The 15,249-nt window shown below is 47.4% G+C and overlaps 1 protein-coding gene across 1 annotated transcript in view; it reads right to left on the minus strand.

The window, feature by feature from the left end:
• The window catches only part of KLF3 (KLF transcription factor 3), a 36,466-nt gene extending 21,819 nt beyond the window's left edge, over positions 1-14,647 (minus strand). The window contains exon 1 of the mRNA XM_025997590.2: positions 14,508-14,647. The gene's annotated coding sequence lies outside the window, so the exon portion shown is untranslated. The remainder of the gene's footprint in view (positions 1-14,507) is intronic.
• Between the last annotated feature and the right edge of the window lie 602 nt (positions 14,648-15,249).

Below are 15,249 nucleotides of genomic sequence, written 5' to 3' on the forward strand. Positions count from 1 at the left end.
CTTTTTACTGGGCACTTAGATTGCTTCTAAATGTTCATCATTATGGATGGCAGTGAGCATCTTTATACTTATGCCTTCCTGCACACCCTTAATTTATTGTTAAATAGCATTAAGGGTAAATCTCACATGGAGGAATTCTTGGGTGAGAAGCATGTACATTTTCCAAAGTAGCTGATCTATCATCCAGCAAAAATGCTCTATTATTTCCATGAATAAAACAGAACCCATTTCTCAACATGCCCACCTGCAATGTGCATTACCACTTAAAAAAAAAAAAAAAAAAAAACTTGGTTAGTTTGTCGGTTTCAAACTGGCAAACTATTTTTATTCTAAATTGATTTTGTTAAAGTCGAATTTTTTCAATTTTTATTTTCCATTTGCATGTCTCCTTTAGAGAAATGCCTATATTCAGGTCTTGACTCTTTCCCCATCCCCAGGCTGCCCGTTGTTTCCTAACCCACTTTTTACACATGAAGACTTATTTTTTGGTATTCACTCCCAATTCTTCATTAGGAAATAAGCTAATCTACAGCCTAATGTAAAGGAAATGTCCATCTTAATCCCATTTGGCCTTTCTCTTCTCTTCTTCTGTTGTTATGCTCATGTTATCCCTCCCTTTTCTTCTGTGTTTCTGTACTAATTCACTGCTGGCACTAATCTACATCAAGCCAACTGCTTCCTCACAAAACAGAATATTCACTTTGCTCAACATCCAACTGCATCTCATAGGTTTGGGAATCACTGCCCAGCTACTACCCACATCTTCGACAACCTGCTTTAGGCACCTACTATTCAAATTTGGTTTCAGGCTTCAGAGCTTTGGTTGAAGGCAAGGTCTTTACTGGACCACTTTGGTTTGTGTGGGAGAGTGAACAAGTTCTGGACTGCAGTCTACCTGAAAAAGCTACAGAAGTCTCTGGTTCTAGGTTACCTCCTGTATTTCAGGATTAAAACTCCCCAGCCCCAGCCCCACCTCCACAATAGCAGTTGCATCCACGCTCTGTGGGTTTTACTACGAAATCTTCACATACAATTATAAAAGTAATACTGTGTCGTTCTTGTGCTCCCTTGCTCAGTTGAAGAAAGACTGTTCTGGGTCTCATGACAACACGTGAGTATCGTCATTAACTCAACATAAGGCTCTGACTTCGAATTTTATTTTCTTACACCACAGTATGTATTATAATCTGTGAACACAATTTGATACCAGGCTGCTCAAATCAATGGTGCTAATACCCTCTTATGTATGCCAGCAAAAACAAACCCCAACAGCCAGTGAAAAATGGATGATTTCATAATGAAGGATGAAAACCCCTTTTGTGTCTTAGGATCTATTATTAACCAGTTCCCAGCCTAGCAGCTGCAGAGATGGATATGGTTCTAAAAAATACTGTCCAGTGCCTCACAGCAGACTATAAACAAAAGATGTGAGATCTTCTGCTCACACCAATGAGGTCAGGTAATTCAGCAGCCCTGACCTTTGGCTGGCCACCCTTCCCCCAAGCCTTTTAAATTTAATTTAATGGCTACCCTTCCCCCAAGCCTTTTAAATTGAATTTACTCTTAGATTCATCCACTTGACTGAAGGGTATCTTGATGCAAATCCTTCTAAATATAAGCAGTCCTATTCTCAGGTGCATAACAAAAAGAGCTCTGGTCTTGGTCTCTCTCTTTTTTTTAAGATTTTATTTATTTATTCATGAAAGACACAGAGAGAGGCAGAGACACAGGCAGAGGGAGAAGCAGGCTCCCTGCAGGAAGCTGACGTGGGACTCCAGGACTCCAGGATCATACCCTGAGCCAAAGGCAGAAGCTCAACAACTGAGCCACCCACGTGCCCCTGGTCATGGTCCTGAGACTCAAACAGGAGAGCTGCATCCTAGCTATGAAATTTAAAGCAAAACAGAACCCTTTGCCCTGTAAAGAGTTTGTATCAATAAACACATACGCAATTTCTGGATATACATAGGTGTGTACACGGCACTAACACTGTTGGTTCCAACTTCAGGAGCAAAGTCAAGCATTTGTCTCTTTGCTAACGTAGGTAGGCTTTAGAGGTCGGTCCCCTCTGCCCTTTAAAAGACTCAGACTGAGTTCAGTTTAAAAGTGACTAGCAGCCTACATCCTGCCTGAGAGCTCACAGAGGGGCTTACCACTTCCCAGCTGCACCACTGCAATAGCTTCCCAGCAAGTGTATGCCTCAGGGTACCTTACAGCCTTCACTACCAGTAAGAGCACACAGTGGAATTAGGACGGGCTCTGGTTCAAATTCAAACTCCACCATTTAGCTCATAAAGCCATTAACAACTTTTCCTAATGCCCAGAGCCGTGGCTATTAAATCCATTTAGAAATGAAGGACACATTAACCTACTCTATCTCTTATCATTTAAAGACGTTATTTAAATCGCTTGCATTAATGTTTATGTTTCATCTGAATTTAAGGAAATGAATGCTCCACAACTTGAAATCATAAATGAAAAAGGTAAAGTCTAATATAGAGCATCTGCCCTAATAAAAATTTTTTTCCTAATACATTTTTTATTAAAAAATAATTGTGAAGGTATGTTTACCTGTATATGTTCAAAACTGTACCTCAAGAGTAACACAATCCCTGGTGAAGTGATAGTTCTCATTATAGAAGTATTTCAGCTAGTGAATGAAAAGGGAGTGGTACAATTAGAAGATCTCATTTTGAAAGACTTAAACAAGGTTAACGCTGGACAAAGTCTGCAACATTCAAATATCATTATGAATAGAATCAAACCCACTCACTGTCCATTTGCACGTCGAACAGTATTCCGTTCCCGACCTGGCTGCCTCTAAAAGGACTGATCATACTTTCAGCGGTAGTCACAGGATATGGAACAAGAGGTGAAGGACATGCAAGGAAGACTGTACACTCTTAAACTGTCAACCAGACGGCCCTTCTTGGGGGGGGGGGGGGGTGTCACGGGGCGGGAGATCTTCAAACACCCATCTGTGTGCCAATGTTTAAATGTATCAATTCTAGAATTAAAACTCAATCAAAGCACAGGAGGGAAGCTAAGCCAGAAAGAAACCAAATTTAGGAAGAGAATGGAACACAGGAACACAAATCAGGCATTTGTTTGTTTATGTGCAGAAAAATTCTATAGCCTGTAACTAACTCCTGTGCCTGTCTATCTCTGGTCCTGACCGTGTCTTTGGGTTCTGGTGTAGGATAGGAGGAGTGACTGCAAAGTCTCCAAGGTGCCTTGCATACGACTGAGAAGTAACTTATGCACTGAAAGAACTAGAACGCAGTGGATCTTGTTACATGTGGACAGCTCAGGCTCGGGGGACACTAACACCCTCGGTAAAGTACACGAAATAAAACACAACCGCGCAGGAAAGCTCTTACGCAACACGGACCGCAGTCTTGAGCGGAACCAGGAGGTGGCGCGCTACAACAGGTATTAGGGGCTAAGGACACGCGGGAAATGGGAGTCTGCTGACCTCACGGTCCTTAAACCCAGTGGGTTTTAAGCGGGCCCAGGAATTCTGTTAACCACTTTCTGTGGGTGCCACGGAGATGAGAAGTCCCCAAACGTGGTTCTGTTTTTTCTTTTTTCCAAACTGCTATTTTCCAATCATTAATGCATTTACATCGTAGCCCTACTGAACTTGCCAGAATGATTTTCCATAACCGGAACAAATGTCATCCCTCCTTAACTGGGTTATTTTGCTGGGGAGAGCCATCCGACTGAATTTTTCTCCAAAGAGAAGAAACACATTTCCCTTCACTCTCTCTACTTACACTTCTGACTTTTCCCAAGTTAAGACATGGGTCAGATTTTTTTGTCAAAATGCAAAAACGTGTGATTTAGGTATTTAAAAGCTCTGGTGAATCATTTACATAAAGTTTCAGAAGGAATGCAGTTTCATCTCACACTCTTATCCAGTCCACCAGGAGGCCTACTCAACAGCTGATTTAAGAGGATACAAATGAGCTGCAGAGCTCAGAAATAAGCACAACTCTTGATGTAAGAGGAGCCTATGATGTCACCAAACCTCCTTTGAAAGAAGCTTGTCTTGAAGCAGGAGCAAGTTTTATTATAGAAACAATCTTACCATTGTCCCTTCCTTAGAAGCATCACACACATACACACACACACACACACACACACACACACAACGTGTGTGTCTGAAGCTTAAGTTTCTTGTGATGCAGCAGGATTTGCTCCTGACCTTCTCCCTTCTTGGGTACATTCCAAATCTCATTCCTCAGATCCTCAAAGGGTCCCTGCATTATCCTCCCCCAACCCAGCCTGACCCTTAGACTCCAAATGACCTGCCAGCCTCGGAGCAATCTTTGTCTCCTGCTGACCTCAGCAAGGTGTAAGGAGAAAAACAGTAGGAACAAAGCATGACGTCATCTGCAAGCGCCCTTAATTTTCCCAAGGGTTTGGATGTTAAAAGAGAAAGTGTACTGCCCCCCCGCCCCACCATTTACTCCCCAAAGAAACCAGGGAAAAAGAAAACACTAAAAAAAAAAAAAAAAAAAAAAAAAAAAATTTGTGTGTGTGTGTGTGTGTGTGTGTGTGTGTGTGTGTGAGACTCCTGGTCAGGAGAAGGGCCAGGCCAGGCAAGAAGGGCCAGGCCAGGCAAGCTACATCCCTGCAGCTGAACTTCCTTTCAAAAGAAACACTTCTTTCTTCACTTCTGTACCCAAATGCTTTTAAGAGCTCCTGAGGAGTCACATTTTTATGGCAGTTGCCTTGGCCAGAGACAGGGCGGTTGGGGTGGGGTGGGAGCAGGCAACAAATGTGGGAGGGCATTTTTAGGTTGCAGGCTGCTTTCAGAACAGCCAGATGCTGGCCCCTACCTGGAAATGTGCATTTTCCTAGGGCTGGATGATTTTCACCTATCTTAGTCTTCTATTGTTGGTTTGAAAGGGGAAAAAAAAAAAAACGCCATGGAGCATTTCTAAATCTTTGCCCCTCACAAACTGGGTTGGCCATTTTGCATCAAAATGTTTTGTAAATGGAAAGAAGTTAATTATTTAGTTTTAGATTAAATATAATGATCCAGTGAGCAAACAATCCGCCCTCTCTCCTCTCTCTGCTAACAAGCCACCCAATTTTACTTTCCTGCCTCCACCCATCTGCTCCACCCTATGGAGAGTTGCCAAGGCGAGTCCAACTTGTCCAAACAGGACATGGCTTCAGATAAGATTCTGTCCACACCCTGTACCTCGGAAAAGACCAAGTGAAGCAATTGATTTTGCATGTAAATAGGGACAGGTGCAAAGGTAACAACCAAGCAAAATCCCTACACGTTTGCAGACTGAGGCCCAGCTAGAGCAGGGCTGGGGGGTGGGGGGGTGGGGAAACCCAAACCCATACTCTTTATAGGTAAACTCTCAAGTTCAACGCTGCCACCTGGCTAGTAGCATTCCACACCTTTCTGAAAGACATTTTCGCAAATGCAAATCATTTCGCCTACTAAGGTTACACGCTTGTTTTCCTTCTTCAGGCTCTCTGGCAATTTTGTGTTTTAGTTTGAAGGGCACAGAACCCAAGATCAATTGAAAAAACGCCCATACTGTGTAATAATCCTGCTGTGTACATATCTTACAAGGCCGGCCGCAGCCCTCACAATTCTCTTCCGTGAAGCGTTATATAATCAAATCCAGAAGGGCTGCGTGAGGCCACACGGCCTCTCATCTGCCTCTGCGCTGGTGCCCTATCACTGGAGACCCACCCCGCTCTCCCCCAAGGGGCCTCCACCCATGGGGCCCCACCCAGCAGGGAGTGGGAGGCAGGGAGGGACCAACTGGCTCGGGTCAGCAGCCAGTTCCTGGAAATTCCGGCCTGAGCAGGGATGGCTGGGACCTTACAAATAACCAGAAAGAGGGACGCCTGGGTGGCTCAGTGCGGGTCGTGATCCAGGGGTCCTGGGATCGGGTCCCGCATGGGGCTCTCCGCAGGGACCCTGCTTCTCCCTCTGCCTATGTCTCTGTCTCTCTGTTGTCTCTCATGGATAAATAAATAAAATCTTAAAAAGAATATTAGGGTGGTGGCAATTCCTGGGCTCCCAAGGAGTCTCCATTAAAAGCTGACCTCACAGGGCCACCAGACCTTTGGATATGAAACCATGAGCTAATACTGCCCCCTCCCTTCAAAAGTACACGAAAAAGAAAGAGAAAAGCATTTTGAGCCACTGCCATGGGAGAGAATTAACTCAACATGTCCCCAGCACAATCCTCCCTCTCCGGCTCCTGCCCTGAAAAGCCTGCCTGCTGCCCCCCACCTCCCTGGTGCCTTATTTTCTGGTCATTCGCCATGGAAACCAACCTAGAGGTCATCTTTCAAGTCTTCCTCACCAACTTTTCTTTCCATTCCTGCTACTGCCACTGGGGGCCAGGCCCCCGGTGTCCCGGTGTTAAGACTGTGTCACTGGGTTCCCTCCGCCACGCTCCCCACGGCGTCCCTGGGTCCCTCCAACTCATCCTGACCCCCTTGCCGCCCACATTTCTCAAAGCCCAGCCCTCACCGGTCTGGCCCAAGCTCGCAAACCTTCCTCCAAAGGGTCCCCGGGGCTTGCAGAGTGGGTTCAAGCGCCCATGCTCCCTCCCCGCACCCTGTCTCTAACCGGCTGCCCCTTGCTCCAAGGGCCCTTCACGCTGGCCGCCCCGTCCATCCACCCCCACCTCCCACCCCCATGTCTTTGTTCATTTTTGGCTCCGATGCTGGGCAACCAGCATGGAATGCCCCATCCCCTTCCGGCTTATCTAAATCCTCCTAATTCTTCAAAGACCTGCTCAAGGCCTCTCCACTCTGTGCAGCCAGCTGATTGCGCCCCAGTAGAGCTGAGGCCACCCCTTCTTACCTAGAAGGGCGGGGCCTGTTAAATGGTTTGTGGCAGACCACCACCTGGATGGGGAGCATCGCCTTCCATTTCCTTAAGGGAGCAGAGGGGACCCCCTCCCATCTTCCCCAAGGGGGGGTCAGGCTTGCTCACTAGAGGGAAGTTTTCTGGCAGGCATGAGGGGTGCTTCCAAGAGCATTCAGCCCACAGTAGGACTTCTACAGCCTTCCCTTTCCCCTTTGCCTTTGAAGACACTTGGAACTCTCTCCTAAAGTAAGTTAATAGGGGAGAGGGGCCCTAACTTTAAAGCAAACTTGTTAAACCAAACTTCCTTTTTAAAAAGTTACTGCTCCTAACCTTAACCTCCTTGCCTGTTATGGGTCCTCCAGAGACTTTATTAAAATCATCCTCCCAGAATTTTTTATTAGCTACCCAGAGAGATCTTCTAAACAAATCTCATGTCAATGTCTCTTCTCTGTTGTAAAACCTAAAATAGAAGAGGAAAAAAAGAAAGAGGAAAAAAAGAGACGGGGCAATTTTCCATGAGGAGAGAAGAGAGTGAGAAAGAGTGTGTGTTTGGAGGGTTTTCTTTGTTTTGTTTTGCTTTTTCAGGATACTTCTATTGACCAAGGAAAGCAAGGGGCTACGTGATGTCACAGGTTTCCTGCAAATCATCACCACCTTCATGACTGGAGGTCTCCAGGTGCTGTTCTTTACATGGATGCCTATCACTGATGCCTATCGGGTGGGTGGGTACCAGTTTCCTATCACTTAGGAGAACTACGGAACAGAGAGGTAAAGCAATCTGCCCCAGGATCACACAGCTGTTAAGTTGTACAGCCAGGTTTTGAACCCAAAGCAGCCTGACTGCAAAGCCGGTGGCCCCGGCACCCTACTCTACCTCCCCCCCCCTCCCCCGGCAGAGGACCACATTACACCACGGACAGCAATAGCAGGCCAGCACGTCTGCAAACACATCTGTCCACGGGGGATGTGGAAGGCAGGGACAGAGACCTCCAGTAGCGGCAATTCCACCTCCTTCCAACTGGCCCCTGCTGCCTACCCTGACTCTGAGTGTGCACACTTGGACGCAAGATCAAAAGACGCATTCTGAAGGCCCCAAATTAGGCCATTATTCTTCCTAGCCAATGCACCTGCAATTGGTCCATAAAACTGCTCAGAAAAAAACTGGCAGCTCTACCCAAGTAAATACGGAAATCCTCATAATAACTGTACAAAGGTGGAAGGGTCAGGTCCTCATCCCCATTTTAGAAATGAGGAAATGGAGGAACAGAGGTGAAATGACTTGCCCAAATTCACAGAGCTGGTTGGAGCTGCAGCCAAGAACAGAAATGTGTTTGCCGGCAGACCCAGGGCTCTTTCTGTTCTGCTTCAGGGGCCTGTGCGGTGGGACTGACTTATAAGCAAAATCCTCTCAAACTGGGATCACTCTGGATACAGAGGGTATGCGACGTGTACAGTACCTGCTGGCCCATGTTGGGCCGTGCCCTGGGGAGGTTCCAGAGGGTAATTAAGATTTCAAAACGCCTTTTCAGGTTGGATCACTCGGGACCTCCTCCATCCTTGTGGCATAATAATGACTGCACATAATTTGAGATTAGCTCTAATGAGTAGGTGCTCAATAAATACTTGTGAGATGAATAAATGAATGGATGTCAAACTACCCTTCTTACACGTGAGGAGAAAAAGAAGGGCAAGGGCCTCTATAATGATTGTACACCAGGTGGCACACAAGGAAAACTTGCCCAGGGGCCAGCGAAGCTAGCTTGAAAATCATCTTCTAAAACCTAAAACGCAGCCAGTGCGAAAACTTCAGGAGGCTTGGCAGAGAAAACCTCCCTCGTTTGGAGAATGGAGCGGAACAGGGGCTTGAACTCGCTAAGGAGAGTAGTTTTGGGGTGCAAAGCTTGGGAAGGAACCACAGATATAAAGGAGTGGATGTCAGTGATTAGACTCAAAGCCCAGTAGTTAGTAGACAGAAGGTGTACAGGCCAGGGGGGAAAAACCCAGTTTGTTCACAGGTCGCTCTCCAGGGTAGAATGCACTGACCTCAACGTCCATTTGATCTCTTCTGTCTAGATTTGGCCAAACTCCACTGAACCGGATTGAGAACTAGCCACAGGCCATCCCTGGAGATCCCCAGGCCTTCCAGAGACTGGAACCACCTTACCCATGTCCCATTCTAAGCTGAGCTTTCTTCAGTGTCCTCTGGTCAGGGGGCTGCCTCGGGAAGCACCCACTTCCTAAACGTCAGGGAAGGAGCTAGACCCCAGGTTTGCTCAGAATGCATGAGATGAAGGGCAACTTCACTTGCTACATTTGGTCTCCAGCTCCCCTTAATAATTGGATGGAGGAAATGATAATGAATTCAGCCTGCCAACACAATGGAGTGAGTTTCAAAAAGCTCCAGGAACCTGTTTTGCTAGAAAATGAACTTGACTATTAAAAACCCTGACCAAGGGATACAAAATATATGGATTTAAAAAAATCTTTTTTTTAATGTTCCATTGAACTATGGTGACATTCCAGAAAAAGCATAGATCCAATTAAAAAGATATTTTTGCTTTGGGAGAAAACAGTCCTAGTTCTGGGGTAGAACCGTGTCTATAGCATTGTGTCTCTTTTTCATTACTACCAAATTTCAAGGAAGGAGAGTTTGGGGGGGGGGGGGGGGGAAGCAGGGCTACCTCCTTTAGACAATGCTCTCCCTTATCAGGGTAGACTGCTGTCTGGTTTCCTGTCTCGAGCTCTGGCATTACTGCCTCAGATGAGAACAGGGGTCTAATAAAGGGGACAGATCAGGCTTGAAAATGAGAAAGCTAAAAACCACCATGATCCTCTTGCAACTTACTCTGAGATGTATTTTGACTAGAACATTACACATTAGCAAAGCAGGTATCAATGGTTTTATGACTCTAGGGATTTTTTTTTTTAAAGCTAGAACCAATGAGTATGAAGCACTTCAGAAAGAAACCCAATTTCCAGAATAATGTAATTCCTAGGATTTCAAGGATGAGGTTGCTTATATATTTTTTTTTTGCTTATATTTTTTTCTTAAATACAACCGGTGTGAAAAAAAAAGTTAAGAAATACTTCCTAAGGAAGCTGTTCATTATAGCAAAAATGTTGACTTGGAAATAAATAATGATTTACATCATCAAGAGATGAAACCATTATTCCCATTTTTTTTCCTTTTGTAATTCTAGTAACTATCAGACAGATACAATCTTTCCAAATTGTTCAGCTTGGTATTTAAAAGCTTGCAAAGTGTATTTAATAAAATATATTAGACCCTAATAATCACATCTATTAGCCAACCACCTCCCTCTCCCCCAATGCAAAGAAAATAATTACCTGACGTAAGCTAAATAAAGATTCTGTCTACCAAATCCAGTTGGATTGTTAACAGCCTTGGAACTAAATTGGAAAAGTTGCTTTGATTTGGGTTACTCACAAATTTTAGTTTTAAGGCCCCTTGCACTACAAGTCAGCTTTATATTTCAAGTTTGCTTCTCCCAAAGGAGAAAGAACAGCTCTTACTAAAAGCTTCCCAAACACCCATTTTTTTTAAAGGAAGGTTATCAGTAAACTTCTATTTGATTCTAATAGTTTTCTTAATATCATATTATATATCTCCCTTCACCCATTAAGAAAGAATGTAGTAGAATGTGAAGTTAAAAACCCAACTACTATTATCATCAATTTAGGGGAGGACAGGGTCTGATTTGCTGCCTTAGCAACTCTAAATTAATTCCATTAGAGAACATAGATAATCCCTTTGGATCTTAAAGAAAATCCAAAAATAAGTTTAGAAAGAAACTTGCCGGAGTTTTCTTATCCAACTATCTAAAACTTAGTTTCTGAAGATCCAAGAGAAAAAGGTAGTAGGTTTTAAATAGTTAACCCAGAAGTGTTAGCCCACAACTAACAGAATTTACAAAAAAAAAAAAAAAAGAGGGGGATTATGAAAAAGTTGGTGTTGTAAAACAATGAAAACAAGAGGTCTCCTTCTGTTTTCAAAATACAAGATTAAAATTTCCAGACTCTCATTAAAATGAATTTATTTCCAGTTCTTTTTCTTTGAGCTTTTTATTCTTAAAACAGGTCGGAAATCAGATGTAGAATAAATACATCTTTGTCCTTAGGAAAATTATCCTAGCACTTACATCTTTGTCTTTAAGAAATGATCCTGGGATTTTCTCCATATATTTTATGCCTCAATACTTTTCCTCAAGATTTCGTCCTTAAAACCTAAGCAAGATTTCCAAATCAGCCCAGTCTGCCAAGACTGCTTAAAACTCTCCATCCGGTAGAATCTCTTCTGCCTTGAGCTCCAGTGTTACTTGGGAACAAGGGTGGGCCAGAGCCTTCAGGTAACGCCAGGTCTTCTAAACTGTAAGGTGGCAATCCCCCCAACTCCAGAATTGACAGCTTCAGGGCAAAATGCCTACCTCTAAACAAACACCCTACCCACCTCCAAACAGGAATGGAAAACAAACAAATGCAACCTCCTTTAGACTTCTAGCCAATCTGCACACAAATTTCTCAAAGTCACAATTTGGCAATGATGAATTTAAAAAGGTACCAGTATTTATTCACTCACAGAAACACACTGGAGCAAAGGGTATATGTAAAAAGGTTAACTGACTCCTCATTATGACATAACACAGGCATCTTAAGCAATTGCAAGTGTGTAGAGACATGATAACTCCCTGGGTGGGGATCGGGAGTTTAGGGGCAGGGACCACGGCCTGGTCTGGGCTACTGATCTACCAGAAAACAGCCTGAAACAGGAAAGAGCACACATATGCCACTTGGAATGTATGACGCAAACCCCAGCCTTGAAACAAAGAACAGGAAACAGCTCTGCTGGCTGTGCTGGAGAGCAAGCACAGAGAAACATTTAGCCGGCCCTCCCTGACCCTATATTCATGAGCAGCTGGAGTTTTTTAAGACAACAACAGGGGGGTGGAGGTGTTTGTTCTATGGGTGTGAATAATAACACCAGCTTTATTCAGGGGACCTGCCCTATTTACAAATAGGAGCTTCCACATACAGTAAACATCATAAGTGAACATGTGATTTTATCATATTCAGGCAGCAGAGACCTTCCTAATTAACACCAGCCTCCTTTCCAATTTCTTTTGTCTCTTTCTCCCCCATCCCAATGGCTGGTCTCGAGCCATCATCAAATTCTGGGTTGGGGTAATGAGTATTGTTCAGCCTCAGCATCATGACGAAAATGAAAAGGGCGCACTCTTAAGAATTCAGATGACAACTGGGTTATCCCACAGAACTGAAAACCGGACCAGTTCTAAGCGTCTCTTAGCTACACAACTACATTCCTAGACACAGAGTCTGGGATATCTAGAGTCACCCCAAATTTCACCATCTTTTTCAACCGCATAGTTAGAAACCTATCTGCACACAGCTGGCACATCTGTTCTCCATGTACACACACCTAAAGAAATTCACCTTTTGAGAACGTGAATCTCTCTTCCTGACATTTCATTTAACCCAGAAGTGTTACACGATCTGTTGAACAGAGTATCAATTTTTATAAGACGCCCGAAAATGTCTATCTTACTTTAGGTATATTTAAGGTAGTAAAATCCATTCAGTCTTTTCCCCATTATGTCTCTTTATTTTGTTATAGTGAGCCTGGACTGCTCAACTCAGGTTTCCATGATCAGAGATTTAACAATCTGTGTGTAGACAAAACTACAGGTAAAAAAAAAAAAAAGGCATCACTGTGTCCATAGCAACCAAAAGATTGGGTTTTAATTTAGAAGTTTGCAGTGAAAAAACAATAGCGTTTTATAATTGACAAGGTTTTGTGGTCTTAGCAGCTACTTTTCTTTGTTATTCTCACACTAAGATTTTTAGACTTGCATTCTCCTTCATGAAAGCCAAATGTTCTTTGCAGTGTATCTTTATTGAACTTACAAGAGTACATTAGGCTTTTTTCTTCTAATACTTCTGCTGCAAACCCCACTGACTGTAGAACTGGAGACAAGTTTCTCTAGGGAGTTTAAATTCATCAGACATCTCATTTTAGGTTTCTGTTAACAGGCTGAGGTCAACATACTCCATGCTTCCAGCCAGAAGAAACTCATTTGTCCATTCCTTAAAAAACACTTAACTTGCAAAATTTTGGAGATGTTAATGTTATCAGATTGTTTTCTTTTTCCCTAAAAGCAAGTCTTCCCTCCCGTTAGGCAGATTATCATCCAGATGGATTTCTTATAAAAATGCTGCTCAAATGCACTTAAAAAAAGTACAAAATTGCTCAGTGGAAAAACCTGTAATGAACCACTGCCCTATTCGCCTACTCCATTTTGCTAATAATTATATGCTCCATGTAAATGAAGTCAGAATACCACTACACACTGCTCCGCAAATCCAGGCTCTCGTGAGAAGAATATGATCAACACATTTAAAGTATCTTAGGTGATATTCGTGGAGAAATACATTCTGAGCTAGCAAAAATTCGGTGTCAAATGTTTATTTTAGTGCAATACAAGAAGGCGAGCGATTTCCAATTTCCGTTTAACCTGACTTAACAACAACAAAAAGAGTCCAGTTCACACGTTCTCCGTCTATTATTATTGCATATTGCTGTAAACTTTAGAGCAGAAGATGCGCCCTGGTATCTCCCAGAGAAGCGGACGGGAGGACAATTCCAAGTATTATCTGCCATCTCCAAGAAAGCCACTCTGAAAGGTTAGGTCGGTCCCCAGGGTCCAGGTCCAGGGATCAGTCCCTCGGTCCCCACTCGGCTGAGTCCCTAACGCTGCAGGCAGTTGCCTAAGGCGCTCTCCGCCTCCAGCCTCCAGCCTCCAGCCTCGCTGCAATCCTTGCTCCAGGCACTGCGGCAGGTTCCCTCCGCGCCCCCGAGGAGGGCTCTCCAAGCCCGGCCGGCTCTTTCCTCCTGCCCCCGAGGATCCAGACGCCCCGGCAGCTCCTGGGCTCCAGGACCGAGAACGGGATGCTGCCTTCGCTCCCAACGGCCCCAAGTTTCTTCCCAGAGGGCCCGGGAGGCTGCTCCAAGTTTGCTCCGGCGGGCGAGCGGTCGCGCGCGCCCCGTCCGAAGAGGGGGGCGGCGGGGGGCGGGGAGGGGAGGGCGCGGGCGCGGGCGCGGGGGGTGGGGGACCCGGAGGGGGAGGAGCAGGAGTGCGCGGCCTCCGCGCTACCTTTCTCCAAACAACGTTGCCACACGCGGAGAGCACTGAGGTTTCTGGGGCTTTGGAGGGAATCGCGAGCGAGCGAGGGAGGGAGGGAGCGGGCGGGCGGGGGGACCACACAGGTGAGCCCCCGCCCGCGCCCCCGCCCGCGCCCCCGCCCGCGCCCTCGCCCTCGCCCTCGCGGGCGCCGCGGTCCCGCTCCCCGCACCAGGCTCTCTGCACGGCGGCTGCCCCGAATCCCACACTCTCGACCGCCGAGCCCGAGGTCTGCCCCCGGCCTCCCCCAGCCCCGGCCTCGAGCAGCTGTGGGGCTGTTGCACTTTCCCGAGCCCGCAGGCGCCCCCACCCCGCGCGGCGCCCCAGCCCATCCACTGCGCGCGCCCCCGGCCCGGGCGGGGGGCCGAGGCGTCCGCAGCAGCCGGGGAGGGCGACAGCGGGAGCCGGGCCGGGGAAGGTGAGGGAGGGGCACTTACTTTCGGAGGCGCGGTGCTGCGCGCTGCGGACGAGGAATAAAGGCCCGGATCCGAGGCGCCTTGGACCCCGCGGATGCAGCAGTGTCAGCGCGCCAGCCCGGGCGGCGGCGGCGGCGGCAGGGCACGGGCACGGGGGCCGGGCCGGGAGGGCACGGGGACGGGGACGGGGACCGGGACGGCCGCGCGTGCGGCGGGCGCTCGCGCTGCGCTCCGGCTCGGGCTCGGGCTCGGGCTCGGGCCCCGGCTCCGCGCGGCTCCGCTCCTGGCTCCCCTCTGGCTCCTGGCACCAACTCCGGGCAGTCACATGACGCCGGCGCCGCTCGCTCTGCGAGCCTCCCGGGGCTGGCGGGGTAAGTAGAGGCTGGGACCCGGGGTGGGAGGGTCAGGGAGGGGAGAGGGAGCCGCCGCGGCCGCCCGGGCTGGGCGGGTCCCCACCCACTTGGGTGGAGGCTGCCGCCGGAGGGGTCGGCGAGTCACTCGCGCAAACACGCACCCCGCCCTGCGCCCTTCCCCCCGCCCCCGCCTCCCGCGCCGCCTCCGCCCCGCCCCGCCCAGTCACCCGGGCCCGGCCTCACAGACACTCATTATTCCCCGGAGCCGGGCGCCGCCCCGCCGGCCCAACCTGTCCGGCGAGGCGCGGCGCGGCCGAGGGGCTGGGCGTGCGCGGCGCGGCCCCCGCCCTGGAGCCCGCGCCCCGCGCCCCCGAGCCCCCGCCCCGGAGCCCCCGCCCCGCCCCGCGCCC

Source organism: Vulpes vulpes, chromosome 14 (genome assembly GCF_048418805.1).
Source record: "Vulpes vulpes isolate BD-2025 chromosome 14, VulVul3, whole genome shotgun sequence".
Taxonomy (NCBI): Eukaryota; Metazoa; Chordata; class Mammalia; order Carnivora; family Canidae; genus Vulpes; species Vulpes vulpes.